The 24,062-nt window shown below is 37.1% G+C and overlaps 1 protein-coding gene across 1 annotated transcript in view; it reads right to left on the reverse strand.

The window, feature by feature from the left end:
* Window positions 1-20,266: 20,266 nt before the first annotated feature.
* The window catches only part of TDRD3 (tudor domain containing 3), a 185,020-nt gene continuing 181,224 nt past the window's right edge, over window positions 20,267-24,062 (reverse strand). The window contains exon 14 of the mRNA XM_072617065.1: window positions 20,267-20,491. The gene's annotated coding sequence lies outside the window, so the exon portion shown is untranslated. The remainder of the gene's footprint in view (window positions 20,492-24,062) is intronic.

The following is a 24,062-nucleotide window of genomic DNA, read 5'->3' on the forward strand; positions in this document are numbered from 1 at the left end:
ACAATATTGTTTTTTAAGTCTTTCTTAACCTCTTTCTATTATTTCTGCCTATTTTAATCATCAGACAGGTGGATTTTTATGCAGTGAACAGCATTTCAAGTTTCCAGATTCTTTGGATATATTCAAGATTAAATAGTTCTATTTTTCATTAGAGACTTAGGTGATAGAATAGAGAGGGCACTAGACTTGGAGTCAACATAGGAGGGTTCTAGTGCTGGCTCTGACACCGTATGATTGTACAATTAGGGACCAATCATAATAACAACACTGAAATTCACATTATATAGAGGCTGCTAAATAGTGCAGTGGATAGAGCAGCAGGCCTGCAGTCAGGAAGACCAGAGTTCAAATCTGGTCTCAGACATTTAGTAGCTGTGTGATCTTGAGAAAGTGATTTAACCTCTCTCTGCCTCAGTTTCCTCAACTGAAAATGGGGATAATAATAGCACTCATCTCACAGGCTTGTTGTGAGGAACAAATTTAATAATGTTTTCAGAGTACTTAGCCCAGTGCCTGAGACATAGTGGATACTTAATATCTTTTTCCTTCCTGGTTTCCTGTGTGTAGGTATATATACTTTGCTAGTCATTTATAACCTCCCCCAAATTACTCTGGATTTATTTCCTATATATTTTGAATTGTTTGACTGTGTGTATATTGCTTCCCTCCAGTAGAATGTCTTTCCATTTAGAGTAGAACCCCTTGGTTTTGTCTTGTTTTTTGTATCCACAATTAAGTTTACAAAGTGCTTTCTTCTCTGCACCTCAGTTTCCTTATCTGTTAAATAATAGGTTTAGACTAGGTGATCTCTAGTATTCCTTTCAATTCTAAAGTAGAATAATTCTAAAATCCGGTGATTGTGTTACCAATAAAACAACTGAACTTTTAACAGGGGGAAAAGGCACCCCATTTATATCCATCCAAATTGGGGATCACAATGTAAATTATGATTGCAATTCATTTTCATGAGTACAGCAATGGAGTTTATCATCTGCTAATTTGCCTTGCCATTTTCATGGTGAAGCTTGATGGCCAGACAGATTTTTTAATGGCTTGTTTGTTCAACTATTAAATGGTAGTTAGTCACATAATGAGAAAATGGTAGCTTCAACTTGAGTTTTCTCATATATGGCAAGACCACCATCAATTAGCTTCATGTAGTTGCTTCCTTAAACACTATGAATATGTAAAGCTTAGAGATGTTAGCATCATTAACAGAACAGAGGACACAGCTTGCAGTGGTGGACACATAATGTAAAAGAAAGAAGACCCTGAACCCCTAATGAGATAAGAAGTTAAAGCTAAGATAAAGCTTAGCTTTTGGATAAAGATTTATCCAAACAAGCAGCCTTCATAGAGGTCCTCAAAAACTTCTGCTTGTATTTGGGGCAAAATTTCTTTTTTATTGTCCTCTGGTCTTTTGATACTCTAGTTCAATAATTTCCAAAATGGAGTCTGGGGTCCCCTGGAAAGAAGTGCAATGATCTTAAGGGATTTATGGTTTGACCCAGCTAACTCTCTCTCCCTTTCTCTCTCTGTCTCTCTGTCTCTCTGTCTCTGTCTCTGTCTCTCTCTCTCTCTCTCACACACACACACACACACAGAAACACATACACTCCATAGACCTCATAGTCAATACTGGGCTTGTCTCCAATACAACTATACTATCCCCTTTAAAATTCCCCCTCTCTCACCTCCTGCTCCCTGAGATCTTCCCTAACTGCACTGCACATAGGGTCCTCAGACCAATTATAACTTAACACTTCCCAGTGTCTCCACACCTTTCTCCTTTCTATCACCTTGACTCACTTGCAAGCATTTCTCAGCCAGGACCTTGTGCTCTGAGGACTATGGCCTATGTGTAAGACTTTCATGTCTCCTAAACCCCCCAAACACATACATACACACATGCACACACACATGCACATGCATGCATAGAATTTTCATTTTTTTGTTAGAATAGTGTGAAGAGCACAGATGAATTGCAATGGCATTTTCTTTCCCCAAAATCCATCATACTTCACAATTTCTATTTAGGGAACCAGCAACTTTCCAGCTTCCCATGTTCTCAACTTCATTATTCTTGACTCCTCATCAAACTGAAATTGCTTCCCTCAAAGTCACCAATGATCTCATAATTTCCAAATTAGATGACATTTTCTTAATCCTCATCTTTCCTGCAGTATTTGACATTGCAAACCACATTCTTTTTTCTGGATACTTACTCTCTCCTTTATGAATTGTGGTGACACTGATGTCTCTTGGTTCTCTTTCTATCTGCTGGACTGTGCCTCTGTCTTCTTTGATGGATCACCATCAATATCATGCCCCTAACTGTGGATGTACTCTGTCCTGAGTCCTTTTCCCTTCTCTCTCAATTTTCTTAGTCACCATGGCTTCTAGGGGGTACAATAGATAGAATGCTGGACCTGGAGTCAGGAAGACCTGACTTCAAGTCCAATTTCATGTCCTCCTAACTCTGTTACCCTGGGCAAGTCACATAACCTTTACCTGCTTCAGTTTCCCCATCCATGAAATGGGGATAATAATAGCACCTACCTCCCAGGATTGTTGTGAAAAATAAAATGAGATAATATTTGTAATGTACTTTGCAAACCTTAGAGTACTATGTAAATGCTAATTACCATTATCATCATCTCTATGACATGTGTATGTACTACATATGTGTATGTATGTACATAAACATGTGTAATGTATATATACACGTAATATATACATGTATATATACATATATATACACACATGTAATGTATTTATATATGCAGTCTAATCTCTTTCCTGAGCTCCAGTTCCACATCACCAACTGCCTATTGGATATTTAGAACTTGATGTCCCCTACATATCTCCAATTTAACATGTGCAAAACAGGACTTATTACTTTTTCCTCCAAATCTGGCTTTCCTGGGAACTCTCTATTTGTATGGCAGACATCATCATCCTTCTAGCCCCTCAGGTTTATAACCTTGACTTTCTCCTTGACTCCCTACTTTCTTCCACCTCAAATATCTAATCAATTGCCAGTTTTTGCCATTTCTGCTTCCAAAATATCTCTCACTTCCATTCCTTTCTCCCCATGCTTAATTCAAGCTTTCCCAATTTCTCATTTAGACCACTGCAATAGTCTCTTATTTATTCTCCAAGCCCCAAGTCTATCCCCACTCTAGCTTATCCCCTACAGAGCTGCCAAAATGATTTTCATAAAGTGCTGATCTGATCATATCACTTTAGTATTCAATAAATTCCAATGATTTCCTACTGACTCTAAATTATTTCACAATTTTAAATTCTTATTTTTAATATAAGTTTTATAAAGCATATAAACATGTACTCTGTGATACTGCTACACTGGCCTACTTGCAATTTCTCAAATATAACTCTCTCTCCTCTCTATGTCCTTGAACTGGCTATCCTCTTCACCCCCCCCCCAAGTTCTATTTTTCACCAATGCTTCCTAGTATCTCTGTCTCTGTCTTTCTTAAAAACTCATTTGAAATTCCACATTAAGCAGTAAGCTTCTCCTGGTCCTCTCCCTCCACAGGCTAATTTTTTCCCTTTTCAGATTAGTTATTATATATACCAATTATTTATCCTATATATACCTTATAGATACCTAATTATTTATATGTTATCTCTTCCATTAGAACATATCTTCCTTGAGGTCAAGGACTGAGTTGTTTTGTTGTCGTTATTGTTTGTTTTGGTGTTTTGCCTTTCTCTGTATCCCTAGAGATGAATAGGTGTTACCTTATACAAAGGACCTTAACTTAAAAAAGCCAGTGTCCCACTGCATCTGGGGCCATCTCTAGTCATCCTGACCTGTCTTGTCACTGGACTCTTGGCTAGAGGAGAGAGTGAGACTAATGACTTGACACTGCTCTATCTTGCTTAAATCCAGTTGGCTTGCAAGTCAAGACATCACCCTACTGAGGTCATTGAACCTCTTCAAGAAGAAGGATGAATGACAACAACAGAGCTTAGCAAAATACCTAACACTTTGTAAGTACTTAATAGATACGTGTTGACTGCGACTAGTAATTAGTTACAGCAGAACATGTATATATAACTCATAAACAAGTGAATGCATATATGTTGTGGCTATGTGCTAACGCCATCTTTGACTAACGGAATTCTCAATCAAAAAAGTTTGGAAATCATTCTTCTCCATGACCTTTTATCCTTTGGCAGTATTAAACTTTCATTACTGTTTTCTTGAATTTGACCTCAATGATTCTATTAATTCAATTCCATATCACAGATATTAATAGAGCATCTAATACGTGTGAGATAAATGCCAGGGCATTTACAAACTTTCAGTGTTTATTGGTGCATTTGCCCATGATCCTTTCATCCTCTAACCTCATTCCTGGTCACTCTCACCTATCTGCAAAGCTTCACCCAACTGTCAGTTATCTCTCATCACTCATGTCATTTGGAGCTGCGTGAATGGCATATTCTCAGGGATGTCACAGACTCAAAGCTATGAATACAGAAACTGAAGACTTCTGCCAAAGTATTTTTTTAAAAAAATTTCAGTTACCACCAATCTCATCTCTTAGATATTTCAGCTTTATGCTGAATCCCTTGGACTATAGCTGTCACTAAATGTTGCTAAAGATTTTATCATTGCTCATTTTTATGTGGCATGCTAAGACTTGCAAAGACCTTTAAAATACTGTCTCATTTTCCCCTATCAACAACCCAGGGATGGAAGTGATGTTATTACTACCATTTTTCCAAATGAATAAAATGAGGCAGATAGAAGTTGTGACTTACCCAAAAACATAAAGCTAGTATCTGAGGCAGAATATGAACTCAGATCCAACATTCTGCTTTCTGTGCCACCTTGTTGCCCTAACATAAGGAAAATATTTCTATTAACAGTGCAGGGATTTGCCTTAACTAGTAGTGAATTGGCGGTCATTAGAAGTTGTCAAACCAAGTTGGTATGACCTCTCATCAGTGATGTTATTGTCAGGCTGTTTTGGAATTTATGCTCTTAGGTAATTTTCAATTCTTACATTCTGTGATCCTCTAAAGTCATCTCCATTATCTACATTTATTTAGTTTCCCCTTTCTTTACAGATGAGGAAACTATGAACTTAAGAGGTTAAACTTGTTCCAAGTCACACAGGTATTAAGTAGAAGAGACAAGATAAAACCTGAATCTTCTGGGAAATCTGTGGAAATTCATTAAAATGGTTTATGTGACAACATTTGCATGGACAGTTTTGGCTTTCATTTTCCGAGGACACAAAATTGAAGCCAAAATTTCATTATAACACATAATATGGCAGCAATACAAACTGAAGCTCATTAATTTGAGCTGTTGGAGCCCATCAATCACATATCTGTGTGAGATTTCTGAATGGCCACACTGCATTTTAGAAGGGCTCTCATTTTCTACAAAGAGAAAACATGTCACCACTTAGCTTCTTGTCCTGTAGTTCATATAAAAGTGACTGGCAAGTTGAGACTATTCTGAGAGTCCAGGATGTACTCCATTTTCTTATAAAGCAGCCTTGGAACAAGTTGAGTAGGAAATCACCGATTAGGTGTCTATTGTGTGTCATGGCATGACTCCTGAGTAATTTCCCACACACGATGAATTCAACTGCCAAAAAACCTGAAACCCTGGGAGACTCTGGGCTAGAGAACTTTCCTAGCAGATATTCCTTTTCTTCATGTTAACTGGAGTCTCTGAGTGAGTGACAAATGGAAATCATCCTGAAGCACTGTTTGTTGTCCATGCCAATAAAACCTGTGCAGTCAGGGACCTATACTATGTGCCCAAAGGGTTTTGGTAAGAGGAGAGAGAGGTTGGCAGGATATAAAAATTACTTAGAATGGCATTTCTTCCTTTTCTTGAAGATAGACCAAGTCTAATCCTTGTTCAATTAAGAATTTATAGTTATATTCCTAAAAATATGGAGGAGCTAGAGATGAGATTTTACTTTAAGTTTTGAGCTTAATGACCTGGGAGAATACCCAGATTCTTGGGAACAATGGGCCATTCAGTAAGACACTAAAACAGAATCATAGCCATCTGATGCCTATAATGTTTTATCCTTTTCCTCTAAAGTAATGAGTCATTGCCAAATTCTACTGCCTAGAGGCCTGACAAGCCTCTATAAAGTTCATGAGTGATGTACATCCTTCTTATCCAAGAAAAAACAGATCATGCCTTCTGGAGGTTTCTGAGTTTAGTGCCTTTGAGACACTAGCATTACATAGTATTACTGAGAAGGGCTTCATTTCATTCCAAAGAAAATCTCAATCTCAGGCTTTCTATATAACACCAGTATGAGAATAAGGATTGGAGAGGGGTATTGCACTGATGAGGACCCACATAGAAAATCAGAAACTCTACCTTACAAGCCTCAGAAGCAAATATATGCCAATGAATGGCATATATCATATGATATGTGCCATTACCTCTGTCACCCCTGTCTCACATGATGAGGGCCTTACTCCTTACCAAGACTAACCACTCTTCGTGCTAAAATGATCCTCTTCCACCCCATGTCCTCCAAAGGATTGTTCCTTCTATCATCCCCATTGTATCACTTATTTTCCATTTCTTCTTCTCTACTGGCTAATTCCCTGCCTACAAACATGCCCATGTCTCCCCCATCCTGAAAAGATCTACACTTGATCATGCCATCCTCATTATGTATCATTCTATATTTCTTCAGCTAATTGTGGCTAAACTCTTTGAAAAGACCATCTATAATCCACTTTCTCTCCTCTCACTCTCTACTTAACCTCTTAAAATTTGGCTTCCAATCTTTTCATTCCACTGAAATGCTTTTTCCAAAATTATCGATGATTTCTTAATTGTCAAATCCAATGGCCTTTTCTCTACCCCCATTTTCCTCAACCTCTATGCAGTCTTTGATATTCTTAATCACACTCTCCTCCATGATATTCTCATTTCTCAAAGTTTCCAGGGCATGCTCTCTCTTGGTTCTCCTAGCTATCATCACTTGTTAGTCTCCTTTGCCGGATCCTTATCTAGCTCATGCCCTCTAACCATAGTTGTCACATAGTGTTCTGTCCCAGATCCTGTTTTCTTCTTCCTCTATGCTACTTAACTTGCTGATTTCATCAGCTTCCATGGACTGAACATCTCTATGCTGAAAATTCTCAAATCTACCTATCCTGCCCCAATCTCTGATGATCTCCAATCTTACAGTTTTGATTCCTTTTCAGACATCTTGAACTGGTTCAGTTGACATCTTAAATTTAAACTGTCCAAAACTACACTGATCAACATGTATGGAAACCTTACTCCTCTATCTCCTGAGATTGGAAGGATACCAATGGAGCACTCAGGTTATCCACATGTCAAGTTTCACCATCATCTCTTCCTATTATAGATTTCCCTAAACATCTTTTATTTCTTTCCTTATTCAAAGTACTTCACTAGTAGCCTACTGACACCTCCATATGCCCCTCCATTGACTTCTGTGTGAAATTCATTTTTAAAGTCCCATATCTTGCAACTTTACAATAAGACTACTGGAATATAAGTATTAAAAAGTGGGACCTTTGTTTCCAGGAGAAGTTTGGGGTCAAAAGTAATCCAGCATGCTGTCTTCCTCCTATTTAATTCTATGCACCAGATATACACACAAACATACACATATGTATGTGTATATATGTATGTGTGTGTACACATATATGCATATATATATGCATATATATGTATATATATATATATATATAGAGAGAGAGAGAGAGAGAGAGAGAGAGAGAGAGAGAGAGAAAGGGAGAGAAGCTCTATAGCTTATCTATTCAATGAATGCTAAAATCTCTTGATCTTCCTCTGTGGATGGTCAAGCCAAAATTTTGATTTATTATGGATTCATCTAGGAAGTTCTACAGTACTCCAGGGATCAATGAAAATTACATATTATTTGTGAAACAGGACCATTGGGAGGACCTCCCCATTCACAGAGAATCCCTCTTCCAATGGGAACCTTCACTGGGTTCCTTCCTTCACAGTATCAAACACTGCTGATGAGCATACACCTCCATGTTTTATGTCATCCACTGTTGATGATGTGATTTATGTCATCCACTGAATAATGTGATTTCAGTTATCTTTCAAGGAAACTTGTATGATTTTGATGTATGGATAGGAAACATCTAGGTAAAAAGGAACCTTTAAGGAATTTTGTTTTATGACACCAAATGCCTTTTCATAACCGACAAAGGAGAATGGGATCTTGCATTCTCTATCTCTTTCATACAATTGCATGGTGGTAAAAATATAGCCTATTTTAGAATATTGCTTGTGAAAATGTGCTAGTCCTCTACTAACACCCTCAACGAAGACCTCCTTGATACATATGTAAATGATTTTGTATTAGATGAGAAAGAAGAGAGTTGTTGGTAATATTCTCTTCATCACCTTTTCTTTTGTTGTTATTAATAAAACCTTAGTTTTCCCCCTCTGTCTTTGATATCTTTCCCTTCTTCATATACTTTGTGAATTTAATCCTTGATGCCCTCCACGATCTTATCACCTCTAGCATGGTTTTTACTAACACAGAAAGGTTGTATAAGCCCAGAAATAGATTATATATACATTCTCTGAGGTCCAGTACAGATAATTTTGGAGAAACTCCTCCCTAGATTGACCAACAGATTAGAATTTTTTATTCAGAACTACTTTCAAAGCCCATGTATACAGCACAGAGGGGTTGCAATTCGCATCAGTGGAAGGAGTAGCCACCCACCCAAATCATGGTTCCTTGGAGAATTCAAATATTTGACTATTTGGGAAAGTATTATTGAATGCCACAATTTCAAAAGGAATTAGATTTTATGTTCTTATGTTGACACAATATATGAATTCTCTAAGAAGGATAATATGGTGCTGTGTTGTAGGTAGAAAGTGTGGCAGTTTCTGTCCCATTATTATTAAATTAGATATGTAAATTATGCCCACTAAAAGAATTTTATTTTCCTTTTGAAAATTTAATACTGAAAGAATTGTTTTCATTTGCCAAATGACTGGTGCATTTAGTAAAAAAAAAAAATATGTTTGTATCACTGTGGTCAAAACATACACATGCATGAAGCTATATCTAAGCTTTACAGAAATTGCAGAGCTAAAGGTAATTTATTTGCATTTATTTTGAAAAGCACAAAGAAAAACCCATTACATGTATTACAAATTTGCCTGCAGTATTTCCATATTAAAAACTAACTGTACAGTAAGCAACTGCTGCCTTAAAAGAGCCCATTTATGAACACACAATACATATTATAGGTGCATATGTACATATATACACATCACTATGTATGTGTATGTTTCTATGTGTGTGTATGTGTGTGTGCATAGAGCCTGGTACAGAGTAGGAGCTTAATAAATGTGTGTATATATACACACATACACACACGTGTGTGTGTGTGTGTGTGTAGTCTAGTCTTACTATGATTGATTTGTATTTCTTCAACTATCAAGCTGTATCTCTGGACATATTTTAGAAGTTATACTGTATAACCCTTCTGAATTTTAATAATTATATAGTGCTGGACATCACTGCTGTCTCTCATTCCCCTCAGGGCCCTAGTCTGGGTTAAGCTAATGAACAGCACCTCTACTGAAGTGTTAATGGGTTAATGGGTTCTCCCTCCTAGGTAACATTTAATTGGGGCCTCTTGGTTACAGTAATTTAACCCCAAAGCTGAATTTTATGGTGGTAATTTCTGCCAGGGGGCTATTATGGGTCAGGAGGGCTTCTGACAGCTTTCAGATCACATATTGACAGATAGATAACCACCCTGAGAGCTGTCAGAAGCACTTCTTAAATGACTTGCCCATCATCAGAAAGCTAGCTTGTGTTGAAATCTAGACTTGAATTCAGATCTTCTAACTTTAAATCCAATCCCTTTTTCCATTATGCTGCTACGCTGCTGTTTGTTAGCAAGAGATGGCTAATCTCAATTAACCTAAATTCATTGCTCCTTTGTGAGACAGAAAGAATAATTTCTTAATATCTATTTAATGCATAGGGATATAAGGGAATATGATAGAAACACCCAGATATAATTGGCTCTACCTATAATAGATATGATTATGAACAGATAACTCACAGGTGCTGAAAGGCCCTTATCTTTCTTTCTTTGTTTATCATATCCACTCTACTATTTGGAGCAAAATTCTAAATATTAAATTAGAAGAAAGGACAAAGATGAGCAGAATCTATATGTGATTAAAGAATTATTAATCTGGTCTATTTAAATAAGTCATCAATACAAAACAAATGGACAATAAAGTCATTGATCTATCACCATTCCCTAGAAAAGTATGAGTAATAAAAAATAGGTACCATGACAAAGAGTCCATAAACAAAAGTCCATAAACAATCACACATAATACATCCAGTTACATTTTTAATAGTAAATATCTAGTAGAATGATGAAAGATTAAGAGCAATATAACACCATAAAATAGAAAAAAGAAAGCAGCACAATGAAAAATAACCCTATAGTAAGCTTGGTCAGCATGAGACTATTGGATCCTGGAAAAGCTGAGCCTGCCAATATTCTTACAGTAAACTATTCTTGCCAGAAACGGTAGACCCTCCTCATTTAGACTTCACCACTTTGATACCTAATTATGTGAAGAAATATCAATGACACTTAAGAGGATAAAGTTTAAAAGAATGACTGGATCTGACCAAATGCCAGCACAGATCAATTCTGTGCTGGAGGTAAGAGTAGGGTATATCTCGAAAATAGGGAATGAAATAGATTTCTGATAATGCTATTAACAAATAAAGAGACATTAATTCATGGATTGAAATAAGCATTTATTAAGTGCCTACTATATATATAAGGCACTATGCTAGGCACTGGGGATACAAAGACAAAAAAAGTATCTGCCCTTGATGAGCTTACATTCTATTGGGAGTTCAAGAAGACATTTGTGACTGCCATTTTATATTATATGCTTTCTTTTCTACCCAGTATCTGCATGAGAATGACCTACATGCTCACAAAAAGTATCTGAAATAAAAACGTGAGAGAGAATAAGCTTTTCCCAGCTGATTTTCTAGAACAGATCGCATCTCTGTATCTACTCAACTAAGAGGGAGAGAAAATATAAAATCTCATTATTTCCATTTTCTGCTGATTATTATTAAGTGTTTGACTTGGGAAAACAATGCACCTCAAAAAGTGCTCCACAATTAGGATTTTTTAAAAGTATGCGCTAGACTCATATAAAATTCAATGATAGTTACAACTAAGGAAAGGAGCCTGCTGACTGCTAATATCAACTGAAGAATTAAAAAGCAGAAGACCAGTTCATGTAAGGTATTTTCCAATATCATTGAGTATGCTCCATGTAGAGTCCAAACAGAAAGATTCCTTCCTGATAAGTTCTTAAAAATACCGTTTATAGATGACATAATGCTAATTTTACTGAGCTGCAAAATGCTTAAAAAGTTCCTCAGTGAATTCCATGCTCATTTGAGAGAGATCAACTTAACCACTTGCACTGGAAAAACAAAGTGGGTGAAAAATGCATGTTGCACAAATAATGATGTGAAAATGGGATAGTATACAGTGTGACTTGGACTGATACTTCAGAATGATAATAAGCTAGACTTAGAGTTTAGAAAATTAGATTAGTTCAAATTTCAGAACTTGCTCAGTATTTTCAATGACCATAAGCCCCTTGCTTCCATGAAAGCCCATTTCATTAACATCAGCATCGTTCCAATGATGCTATGACTATGAACCATGGAACACCACAGATAAGAAGAATTAAAGAGAAATTGGAGCAGCTAGGTGGTGCAATAGAGCAGGAAGACCTGAGTTCAAATCCAATCTCAGACACTAACTAGCTGTGTGACCCTGGGAAAGTCACTTAAACCTGTTTGCCTCAGTTTCCTCATCTGTAAAATGAACTGGAGAAGGAAATGGCAAAGCATTCCAGTATCTTTGCCAGGAAAATTCCAAATGGGGTCACAAAGAGTCTGACATGACTGAGATGACTAAACAATAAACAAAACGAAGAGAAAATGAAGGACCCGCCGAGGGTGTAAGAAAGTTGTGGCATATTACTAGTAATAATTTACATTTGACAAGCCTGAAAAATATACTGAGTATATAATCAGAAAAGGAAGTGGGCCAGTCATGCAGATGAATAGTTTAAATAGTACAGTAGCACCATCAAGAAATTAAAAGAACCAGAAAAAAAACCAGAAGACTGAGAGCCAGTCAGTCAACAAACATTTAGTAAGTACTTACCATGCGCCAGGTACTGTGCTAAGTGCCTACTAAATGAAGAAAGGTAAACACCTTGTCCCTTCTCCTTCATTGGGCTTTATGAAAAGTTACGGATGAGAATTATATGGGATGAGAAGGCACTTGGTAGAGCACCCTTACAGTGAGATCACAGATCTATTGAAGCAATAAAACAACATAACACGAATTCTAAATAGCTACTTTAGGAATGCATACACAGGCCAATGTAATTCACATAAAACTGAATGCTGATGGGAACAAAAATGCAACAAGTAATACTATGGACTTATATTTTATATATGTTATATTTGTTTTAGCTGGCATGGCACATATGATATGTAAAGGTAGGGCAAGGAATTACTTCATGTTTGAAAAATGCTATGGAATGTTTGAATAGTTAAAGTGTGATGAAAAAATGACAAAACTATTGAGTGGTATTTTCCCAGAGTTAGAATCTTTTGAAATCTAAATAAGTTCCTATTAAGTGGAAATGTTAACCTCTCTTTTCCTGTGAATTATTTTGCTGATATTACAAAACTGTGCAATTAAATTCAAGGGAACAAAAACAAACCAGGAGATATTTACACCCATTTGAGACCTATCTAGATAAAACCCTCATCAAATGGCAAGAAATGTTTTGGGGTCATCATGATAATTGAAAACTCCATAATGTAAAACAGGACATCACAGTCTAAGTTAGTGGCATTAACAACTTAAACAACAGCAATGATTCCAATACAGCCTCTCCTTCCATTGAGAATCAAGAGCTTTACAAACGATAACAACAAGGAAAGTACTTCATATCATTCAACTGACCACCTCAAAGATCCTTAGGAATGTGTTTTTTTTTTTTGACATCAAGCATTTCCTATAAAGAAAATTATGACTATCCACACAGACCTGACACAATTCATTTATTTATTCAGTCAGCGTTCAATGAATGGTCTGGATTTTCTTGGTATTATCTGTAAGATACAGGTCAAAATTAGATAGATAGGCTGGTTAAAGCTTCAGAAAACATCTTCCTGAGTGCCCAAAAGCACTCTTTGATTTCACAATTCTCTCATGATTGATTTTAAATGCTCATATTTGTTGAGGGTATGAGTTATGTGTCATAGGGCACATCTAGCAACTGATATGAAAACTTACATGGAGGTCAGGTGGAAAGTGCTCTCCAGTCTCTCATCATACAAATAATCACCAAGGCACACTTTGAATGATCTGCTATAAACTTCCGGTCAATCAATAAGTATTTATTAAGTACCTACTATTTGGTATACACTCTGCTAAGCCCCAGGGATACAAAAACTAACATAAAACTATCTCTGTCCTCAAGGAGCTTACATTTTATTGGGGGAGATAATGCATATACATCAAAGTGTATACAAAAGGAACACAAGGCGATTTTGGGGAGGAGGCATTAGCAGCTAAAGGGCTTGATGGGGATCAGGAATGGTATCATGCTGGAGGTGGTGTCTGAGCTGAGCTGAGAAGCAAGCTAGGGATTTTAAGTGATGAGGGAGCACAATCTGGACATGAGGACAGCCACTTCAAAGGCTTGGAGACAGGAGGTGGAATAATGTATATTTTTAGTACTGTTAAAAATTAGCATGTCAACAAATGGATGCTGGCGTCTATGGTCTTTGCCAGAGACAAAACCCTAAAGCCACATCACAGAAAAAGACTTAAGGGACTTTTCATTCTTTCTTGTGTTAGTGACAAAAAAACAATCACACAACTCTGTTACCTTATAACTTTAGTTTTTGTTCTGTTTTGTTTTTTTACATTTTTGAGTTCTTATCTAAATGCCATGCAAAGTGCCAAGCATGGCAAGTGAATAGCTGGTCTCAATATCAAAAAACTTGGATTCAAGTGCCATCTTTGACACATAATGACTGTGACTTAAACTCCCAGGGCTCCAAGAGACTCTTAAGACTACACATTGTAAATAAAGTGCCAAAACTGCATTGGAAGAGGAAGTTTTCTCACTGGGAGCTCTCCATACTGACAGTAGGGTAAATAAAATAAGTAAAATAAGATAAGAGCAGATATGGTTGTATCTATGATACTTGACTAGCAAAAGATTTCATGAGAGTGAAAAATCAATGTTCATGTTTTCCACAGGTCTATGGGGATCGTGCCTATACGGGGGGGGGGGGGGGGGTTCACTTCATCATTTGTAAGAATGCTGTGTATCTTATTAAAAGTAGCCATTTTCTCTCTCTTCAACTTGCATTACTAATGCTAAAACTACACTGACACAAGATGTTAACAATCATGTATATTAGACAGTACAGAACAATAGCTAATCCCAAAATGAAAGAGACAAAAATCCACCACTATCAAGGAGGGACCCTAGAAGAAAGACTAATATGGACTTTCAGGAAGGGTGATTATAACACTGTCAAGTGGCTCAAGACTGTTGAGTTGGGGTCTCATATTTGCAAATTTGTAAGAGGGATGAGCAGAGATTGAAAATGACACCAATGTGGTTAACTGAATTAACTGCTTTTAAATCATGAATACATTTCCTGTGGCCACATAAAAGTCTTAATTGTAGTATAGACAAACCAAATTAATTCATGATGAGGAAATTTTTAAAAATATATTTCTCATTGAAAAAAAGAAATATCTGCCACATCTTGGGGTAACAGTTGTCCTTGATGTTATCAAGGATAACTGAAAACAAAGAACTGTGTTGAGAAAACTTCCAGGAAGAGGTGATAGCTAGAACACTGGAATTAGATCCTAGCCTAAGGACAAATGAGTTGGTAGAGCCCATTAGGACTTTTTAGGAAGCTCATCTTACCTGTTGAGAAATCAAGTGAAACAATTTTGCCAACATATGAAAGGCAAACCAGCAAGGCTAGAAAATAGAAGATGCAAAGATCAAAGCAGAAGAAAAAAGTTAGGAGGATAAATATGAAAGGAATGAGTAAAAACTGTTGTTTAGTTATTTTTCAGTCCTGTCTGATTCTTTGTGACTCTTTTTTGGGTTTGCTTGGCAAAGATACTGGAGTAGTTTGCTACTTCCTTCTCTAGGTCATTTTACAAACGAGGAAACTGAGGTAAGCAGGGTTAAGTGACTTGCCTAGGGTCATATATTATTAAATATCTGAGGCCAAATTTGAAGTCAGGAAATCTTCCTCATTTCAGGCCCCCCAGCACACTGTGCCCCCTAGCTTCCCACATAAAGACTACAATAAAATTTAATTTTTTTTTTACTTTATTTCAAAGCTGAGAATAGAGCCTGAAAAAAACAGACATAAATTTTTAGTGGAAGCAAGTAACATCAGTTGTGTATACCACAGATTCCAGAGAATTATTAGCTCTTTTTCCTATCAGAAACCCCTGAGCTCTTCATACATATTCTTCTGTGTGAAAAACTTAAGAGTAATTCAACAGTCATGAGCAAGTAGATTTTTATGATGGTTTTTCAGCATCAATCATACACATACTGCTTTCAGTAACTTCAAAAAAAAAATAAAGAATACAGAGTCCCCACATGCTGTGCATTTGTGCACTACAGAAGAGTATTCAATTTGGTGGAAACAATGGCAGTATTGAAAACACTGAATGATACTGGTGTAAATCCCGCATATGCTGACATCACCAAGGAGATAAACAGTACTTGTGGAACTGTGTTGAATCATCGTTCAAAAAAGCATTGGACAGAGGGTACAATCTTCCCTAAACTATTTGTGCTTACCTTGGAAGTGTTGCTTTGGCACCTCGAATGGAAAAACAGAGTTATGACTGATGGTGAACCCTTCTTACATTTGTTTTGAGCAAACAATTGTGTTTTATTAGCATGAGAGCTGTTGACTGACAGACCCACTTGGAGTGGACCAGTGATTAAAGATGGAAACTGCTGGAAAAGCACAGAATATATAGATGACTGGAAGATGAAGAAGACAGTGAAATCAGTCATCATATATGGCATCATGGACAAAAAATAGGTCAGAATATGCAAAACGTATCTGCATTAATTCCACTTGTTTCTCTTAGGTACCCATAAAGATTAAGGGTCTAAGTTTTAATACAAAGTGCAGTCTACGATGAGCAACTCATCAGTATGTAGGTACCCCAAAAGGAAGGAAAAGCAGAAGCTGGTTTTAGAAGGCTCCATACTATTATGGAAAGGAATAAGGTTCAGAATGTTAAAGGAGGAATTCTTCACAACAGTGACAGCATGTGTTGGAGTCAGCCTATCTTAGGAAAAGAAACAGGATGGGTTATGTGTCATGGAAGAATGACTATAGACATGCTACCTGGCTAACAGACTGGATCCTACAGAACTATGAAGAGACAGCCCGGCAGCTGAAAATTCAGAGACAAGCTAGTCAAGCAAAGATAGTTGGTGCTGTTTGTCCTTGTCCTCGGAAGAGAACCATGATGCAAACAACATGGAATCCCCAAATCTAGTGTATACTATGTAGTATCTGCCCTTTGATTTTGACAGCAACATAACTAAGAGCAAATATGAACATACATCTGAGGAAGTGGCTTTTCCTTATGTTTTGGTATAATATGAATACTGAATATTCCTAAGCCCCAAGTAACAGTTGCACATTAGCCAGATAATATTCATCATTAGCTAATTGCTGGATAGAAATTATAGTAAATACATGAAAGAGGTAACAAAGCATAAAGGATAAAAGGTCTCTCAGACTGTAAGACTTGGTTTCAAGTCTTGCCTCTGATACACCAGGAAGTCCCTATACCAGTGAAATTGAAGGTTCTGATACATTTTATATGTTTGTATTTATATATATAAACATGTCACACATCTTCATGCATCACATTAAATTTTAATCAATCAGGATGTACCAACCACCTTCTAAATGTAAGGAACAATGTTCTACAAATTTTGTGATACACAGAAAAAAAGTATTTTATAGTCAAATGATAGGTATGCCTATGAAACAAAGCAGTTGAGAGGAAAAAACCCTGTACCTTTTACAAAACCTTTGCAAAAGGACTAAGAGAGTATTGATAAAAGGAAGGAAACTAGACTAGGTAAGAGATCACTAGAAATAAATGAGAATGAGCACCCTAAGATTTTCTAATTTGCCTTCTTTTTTTCAATAGCTAGAGCATGAGATACACAATCCAACTGACTTTCCTTTTCCAACTGCAGGTGGAAGGACAGCATTCCCATCGATTCCAAATTCCAAGTAAAACCTAAATTTTACTCTCTGCTTTCAAAGGTGGCACAGAATTACAGCAGCTCTTGTCAGAGTCTGTATATACAATAGTTCCCCTGCTAAAGTTCTAGTCTGCTGCCTCACTTAAGCACTAGCAGAGGTGGCTACAGTGACAGAGTATTAGCTTTGGCAGGTCCTACTTTGAGATAATGTGATGTAGGGCAAAGACAATGGGCTTCAGAGACAGAAAAGCTCCGTTTAAAACTTGGCTCCACTACTCACTGCCTGCATCACTGAGCATATCGCTTAACTTCTCTAACCTGTTGCCTTCTCTGTACAAGAAAAGGGCTAAACTGTATGACCTCTAAAGGTTCTCTTCCATCTCTAAATGACACATAGTTCTATAAGTAACCCAAGGAAACAAGTCTAGAGTTCATCCTCAGACAGGCGGCCATCAAGAAATGAGTATTTTTGGTCATTAATGCACAAACATCATCTAAAGTATGGAAGGGTCCCAACTAAAGGAGCCTATCTTGATCCCCCTTAATGCTCCTGCCTTGTCTCCACTGATAAACTATTTATCTTGCGTTCCTCCTGTTTTTATATAGTTATCTGCATGCAACCCTCTCTCCCCTATTAAACTATGAGATCCTTGAAAGCAGGGACTTTCCCTCCCCCTTTCTTTGTATCCTCAGTGGTTAGCACAGTGCCTGGTACATAGTGGGCAATAAATTAATGCTTATTGACTGACTGGAAGAATTTTGATCTACATTAGATGCAGGGAATATTCATATTTAATGAAATTAAGAATCCCAGATATAATCATACTTATTGGTAAGTTAGATTTAGATTAGAGTTTTCACCGGGGACCTTTGAACTTATCTGAATATTTTGATAACCATATTTCAATATAAATGGTCTCTTTTATAATCCTATTTTATACACTGAAAAACACCATTCTGAGAATGGTCCATGGCTTCACCAGGTTTACATGAGATAAAAAAAGGTTAAGAATCCTTGATTTAAAAATGAATCTACAAGGGAGGGTCAACCCAAATCCTTAGTACAGTTTTTCAATGCTGACTTTTGGGACATCCTGTATGTGGACTAAACTGTTCATGAAAATGAAAGTAGTAAAGGGGACATTTAACAAAAATGTTTGCGTTTATCAATGCTAAACAAAATCCTTTAATTATTATATGTTCAAGAATATATTATCTATCTGGAATTGCTGGGGAAATGAAATATTTTCTGTATGTGGATTTTTTTCAGCCAACTTGTTCCCTTTTGAAGACTGAAACTTAAAAACAAAATCAAAAACTTTTTTTGATGGAAGTCTTCCTAAGATAATGTATAATTCCCTGTCTTCTAAAACTACTAAGTATTTCACAAATGTAACCTCTTCTTCATGACTCAGGGTCATAATTATAAATATTTATTGTACAATAGTGTAATAATACAGTGGAGACCACTGAGGTGTGCAAGACTGTTTGTGCTTCTGCATTTTTACGGTACTTTACTGCTTAAAGGTCTAATCTCCTTCCTGTCTCTCAGGCTGCCAGCTGTCACTTCCCACTCTTGTCTGTGGTCACATCTTGGAGGTCCTCAGAGACTGGATGCCCATTTGTCAAGGATGTTATATATAAGGGATCTAAATCAAAAGACCAAGGAGGAATGGCCACATCAGCAAGGATGAACAGGCTTCAGAGGATACTAAATCAGGAATGACCAGAAGCAAATGACAGTGACAGCATTTCCGTGGGGTACAACCACACTTGAGAAGCCTCAAACTGCACTTCCAGTCTGATAGTTTCTGATTCTGACTGGTCCTAGGCCAGATTAGACCTTGACAAAAAGAGTACACCTGCCCTAGCTATCTGCAGGCTCACTCCTTTCTAATCTGCTGTTTAAATTTGTAGTGGCTTTATGTAAAAAGACTGGTTTTCTGATTTCTGTGTGCTTATCTAGTGTCACCTAACCCCTGAGGGTAAGCCTGAGGGTCTTTTCTCTGGAATGAAATGAATGGACTTGGTAACAACTACTGCTGACAACTCAGATTTTTTTTCCCTCGCTCACTGAAAGTCTAATACAAATAAATGAAGATGCTACAATGTCAAACATTTTGCTACACTGATCCAATCCTGTTAGGAGAAAGACTTTTAAAGTTATACGGTCAAATTAAACTGATTTAGTATATATATCTATAGCAATAAAAAATGCCTATTTTTGAATTTTATTAACTAAATTTACTTGGGAAATTCAATTGGAATGATGAACAGGAAATCCCCAAACTTTCAATACTTTTTTTAGTTATATTTAGCAAACATTATAGTACTAAAAAATACCTGTTTGACTTCGGATTTTTAAACTATTATGTGCATGTTGCTTCTCCAAGGAAAAACAGCAGACAACATAAGTGGATCCGTTGCTTTTCCTTGTAACTACAGCAGTGATAATACTATATATTTAGAGAGTCCTAAGCGTTCTATGTACATTCATTACTTCATCTGATATTCACAACTTTACAAAGTAGGTGTGCTAGCATTATTTCATTAAGCAGAAGAGAAAACTGAGGCAGAAGGTCAAAGGTTAACCCACGGTTACAGTGGCAGAGTAAACACTTCAAGGAAAAGACTTGGCCTCACATCAGGCCACCACCACAGTGATGACGTGGAAGCTTTTAAAGCACTATGATTGCAACACTTTGGGATGCAATTACCGTGGAGTCATTCCAGATAAACATGATGATAACATTAGGTCAAGAAAAGATATAATAAAGCAAGAATATATTAGTGCGCGGCTTTTATTGATAGCAGAAATAACACACTGTCGTGTTTTGTATGTAAAAAGGCATTTGCTTTATTGTAATTCAGAATATTTTTCCAAGTCTTCGTGCGGATCAATTGGATATATTTTTTCTTCAATCCACCCCATCTTTCTTCAGATAGCAATATCCACCACTTCTGCATGTTATTCTGAAGGGAAAGCTAGAGGTCCATCATCAGGTCTTGACCAGGATGGTTTTAGTCAATGGCTCCTTTTGTTAGAAACTGTTATTTCTTTAAAAGGAGAGAAGGAAAGAAGAGAAATCAGATTCCCAAACTGACTTTAAAGTGATTTTTTCAAAACATGCTTCTATTAAAACATATCTGCGAATCTAAAATATTTTTATAAATAGCAACAGAGGAGAACAAATGGGACATTTTTAGTCCAATCTGTAAGCATCATTTTTATCAAGAAATGAGTGAACGAAAGCAAAAGTTATTTTACAAAGATTACCTTCTTTCCCCCTGAGGATTTTTAAAGTGTGCTCCCTGCACCTTCACTTTCAGTGTTAATGACTTTGGGGATTTAGATGAACTGAGTAGCTTTCAGCAGTGCTAGTTTTAAAAGAAAGTATATGACAAGGACCCTCTTTATATTCTCTCTTAGATCTCCAACTGGAAAGGATTCATTCCAAATACCTTATTTCTTTGTTTTTCCCTTCTTACCAGGCTGGAGTGACTCTCTAAGAGAAACCTTTTCTTGGAGGGAATGACAAACATAAAGGAACAAGGCAAATGGTGACATTTAATGGTCTACTTAATGACAAGCAAGGTCCAAAGGTTAAGCCAGGGATTGGGTGGCCTTAAGCTGACCCAACAGTGCTACTAACTAATGTTGAATAGTTAATTATTATTAATAAAGGTGAAGTTAAAGTATGGAGTCTTATTACCCACATTTGTTTTTCCACTGTCATGTCAGGAGGAAAAAACAACACAAAACTTCTAAAAAAAAGCCCAAAAGGTTGTTATGGCAATGGGTTCAGAATCGTGTTGATGAAGCCAGGAAGACCATATTCTATTATTTTATGATTACTTTCCTCTTCAAAAAGGAAACACCTTCATTTTTGACTCTCTAATGTCTCTAGGATAAAGGTCAACCTACTCAACTTAAAATCCTTAAAGCCTTTCTACATGCTGCCTCCAAACTCTATTTTCACTTTTTTTTTTTACAATACTCTTCCATTTTGTAGTCCATAGACAACTAGTTATTTCTTTTTTTAAAAAATTCACTTATTTTTATTTTCAGTTCCAAATTTTCTCATTCCCTCTCCACACTGAGAAAGCAAGAAATAAAATACATATTATACATATGAAATCAAGTAAAACATATTTCTGTATTAACTATGTTCCAAAAAAAAAAAAGAAACAAAGAAAAAGAAAGATGCTTCCATATGAGCTGAGTCTATGTGAAGGTAGTTTTTTTCATCACAAGTACTTTAGAATTATGGTAGAACATTGTATAAATAAGAGTTGCTAATTCTTTCATAGATGACTATCTTTACAATATTGCTATTTCTGTGTAGCTTGTTCTCCTGATTCTGCTCACTTCAAATTGGCTTCAGTTCATGTGAGTTTTCAAGGTTTTTTTGAAACTATCCTCCTTCTCATTTCTTACAGCAGAATAAAAACCAGCTATTCCCAGATTCAATTTGTCTCCTGTCCCCCTACATTCAGAGAGAACAACGCTATATGAGGAATGTGCTCCTTCTTCCTTTCCTTTCATCTTTTAGAATCATCTTACTTCAAGGCTCCACTCAAGTATCACCTCCCTGTGAAGACTTGTCTAATCAATCAAGCTCAAGAGTGTTCTTTCCCTCCTCAGATTTTCCTAGAACATTTTATCTTCATTTTTCCTGTGCCCTGCCCCATTCCCACATCATATGCAAGAATGCAAATTATGCGGGGCAAAAACTTTTGTCTTTGGGTATCCCCACTGCATACAGCAGGTATATAATAAATGTTTTGTTCATGTTTTGAGTTTTAAAACATTTATAGGGGGATACACATAATTAAAGCCAGAAATGGGAGCTAGGCTTTAGAGGGGGATGAGGGTTGGGGTGGAAGAGCAGGCAGCAGAGTCTGCAAGAGTAGGAATGAGAGGAGGAAGGGGACATCATAATTACTAGTATTTGGGAATATCAGGAACTTGGGGAGTGGTGCATAGAGCTGTGCCCTGGAAACATGGGAGACAGGTAGGGGTCTGGCGCCTACAATCCCAGAGAACCTGGCCTCTTTAAACACATCAATAATGAGCAAAAAGGTCATGTTGGTCACTTAGGTGGTTGACTGATTGGCTTGGAAGCAGTGATGGGGAGGGAGCATGGAAAGAAACCAAGCACTTATGGTCAGTCTTCTGCTGAATAAGCCTGAAAAGTATTTGTGAAGTAGTACAATTAGGAAGGATTGGACAGTATTTCAGGGGTTGTGAATGAAAGAGTAAGAGAACCAGTGTCTGCAAGGGCTAGTGTGGAGTTAGAAAACAACTCCTGTGCTGAATATTGACCTGAGAAAAGCTTCATGTGATAATATGGATCATGAACCTATCATATTCTCTCTTTGGCTGCTGAGCTCCTCCCAGTTTTTCTTCAAGGAAGAAATAGCAATGGAGGAGGGGCTTAAGGGAAGAGGAAGAGGAAGGGGAAATTACAGGATGTGAAGAACACATCTGATGGTTACTCAGCCAGGGTGCGCATTTTCAGGTAACCTCTCCTATGGAAGGGACGTGCTTAAGATAATATTTCCAAAGTACTGCTTGTAATGCATTTATACTGTCCTTTACAAAGTTGATTGCTCATCAAAACTAAATTTCCACGTGGTCCAATTCTAGGATCTTAAATCCATGTCCTGTTATCATACAGGAAAGATTTTTGCTTTTAAGTACTATGACAGGGATTGGTAGAATGCCACTGTATCTATCAAAAAAGTCCATGAGTCTTCTCTAGATATATAAACTCTTCCTTATTCAATGAAGGGCTTGGGCCACAACGTTGTGCTCACACAGAAGTGTCCATCAGCCCTGCAGGCAGTGTCATTGATTAGTTCTGTGGAAGAACTTCCCAAAGCGATAGGGTATATGGTACAGTTTGTCAGCCAAGCTGACATTGTGCAGTGTAATTCTCACTGGATACAAATGGTGTCTTTAAAAACAAGCAAACAAAGGTATTTCTTCAGTTAGTACTCTGTGTGCAGCCATCTTTTTACAATACGTACAAAGTTGCACAGATGGTCCTTTCTTCACCAGAAACAAATGAAAAGGCAGGGACAGAAGACAAAAGTCCTGTCAGCACTTCCTAAAGCAAAGCACCTTGAAGCTTCTTACTATATTTTTGCTTAGACTCAGTTTTCACATAGTACTATATACCTCTCATAGAATGCAGGAAGGTGATGCAGTGGAGAGAACAGTGGGCCTAAAGTCAGGAAGACTCATCTTCCTGAGTTCAAACACTTACTAGCCACGTAACCCTAGGCCAGTGTAATGTTAAAGGGAGTTAAAAGATCTTCCCTGCCCAATAATATGCCTCAGGTGGAGCCCATTAAGGGAAGCTTGATATACATACATACACACACTCTGAGGTGAGGTTTTGCTTGAGGGCTTATTCTTTGGAAGAAGGTTCATGTGCCAGATGAGACTCTGGGCAGCTGTTAAGGAGCCGAGGTTCTGAAACCCAGATGTTGGTGCTTCTCTCTCTGGTAACTATGTATGCATGTAATGGTCAGACAGTTGGATCTGTCCTTGATCTGTGATGTATGTACTGATCATGGTCAGACAGTTAGAAGCCCTGTCTATTGGTCTTTACTTCTCTGT

The sequence above is a fragment of the Notamacropus eugenii genome, chromosome 6 (genome assembly GCF_028372415.1).
Source record: "Notamacropus eugenii isolate mMacEug1 chromosome 6, mMacEug1.pri_v2, whole genome shotgun sequence".
Lineage (NCBI taxonomy): Eukaryota > Metazoa > Chordata > Mammalia > Diprotodontia > Macropodidae > Notamacropus > Notamacropus eugenii.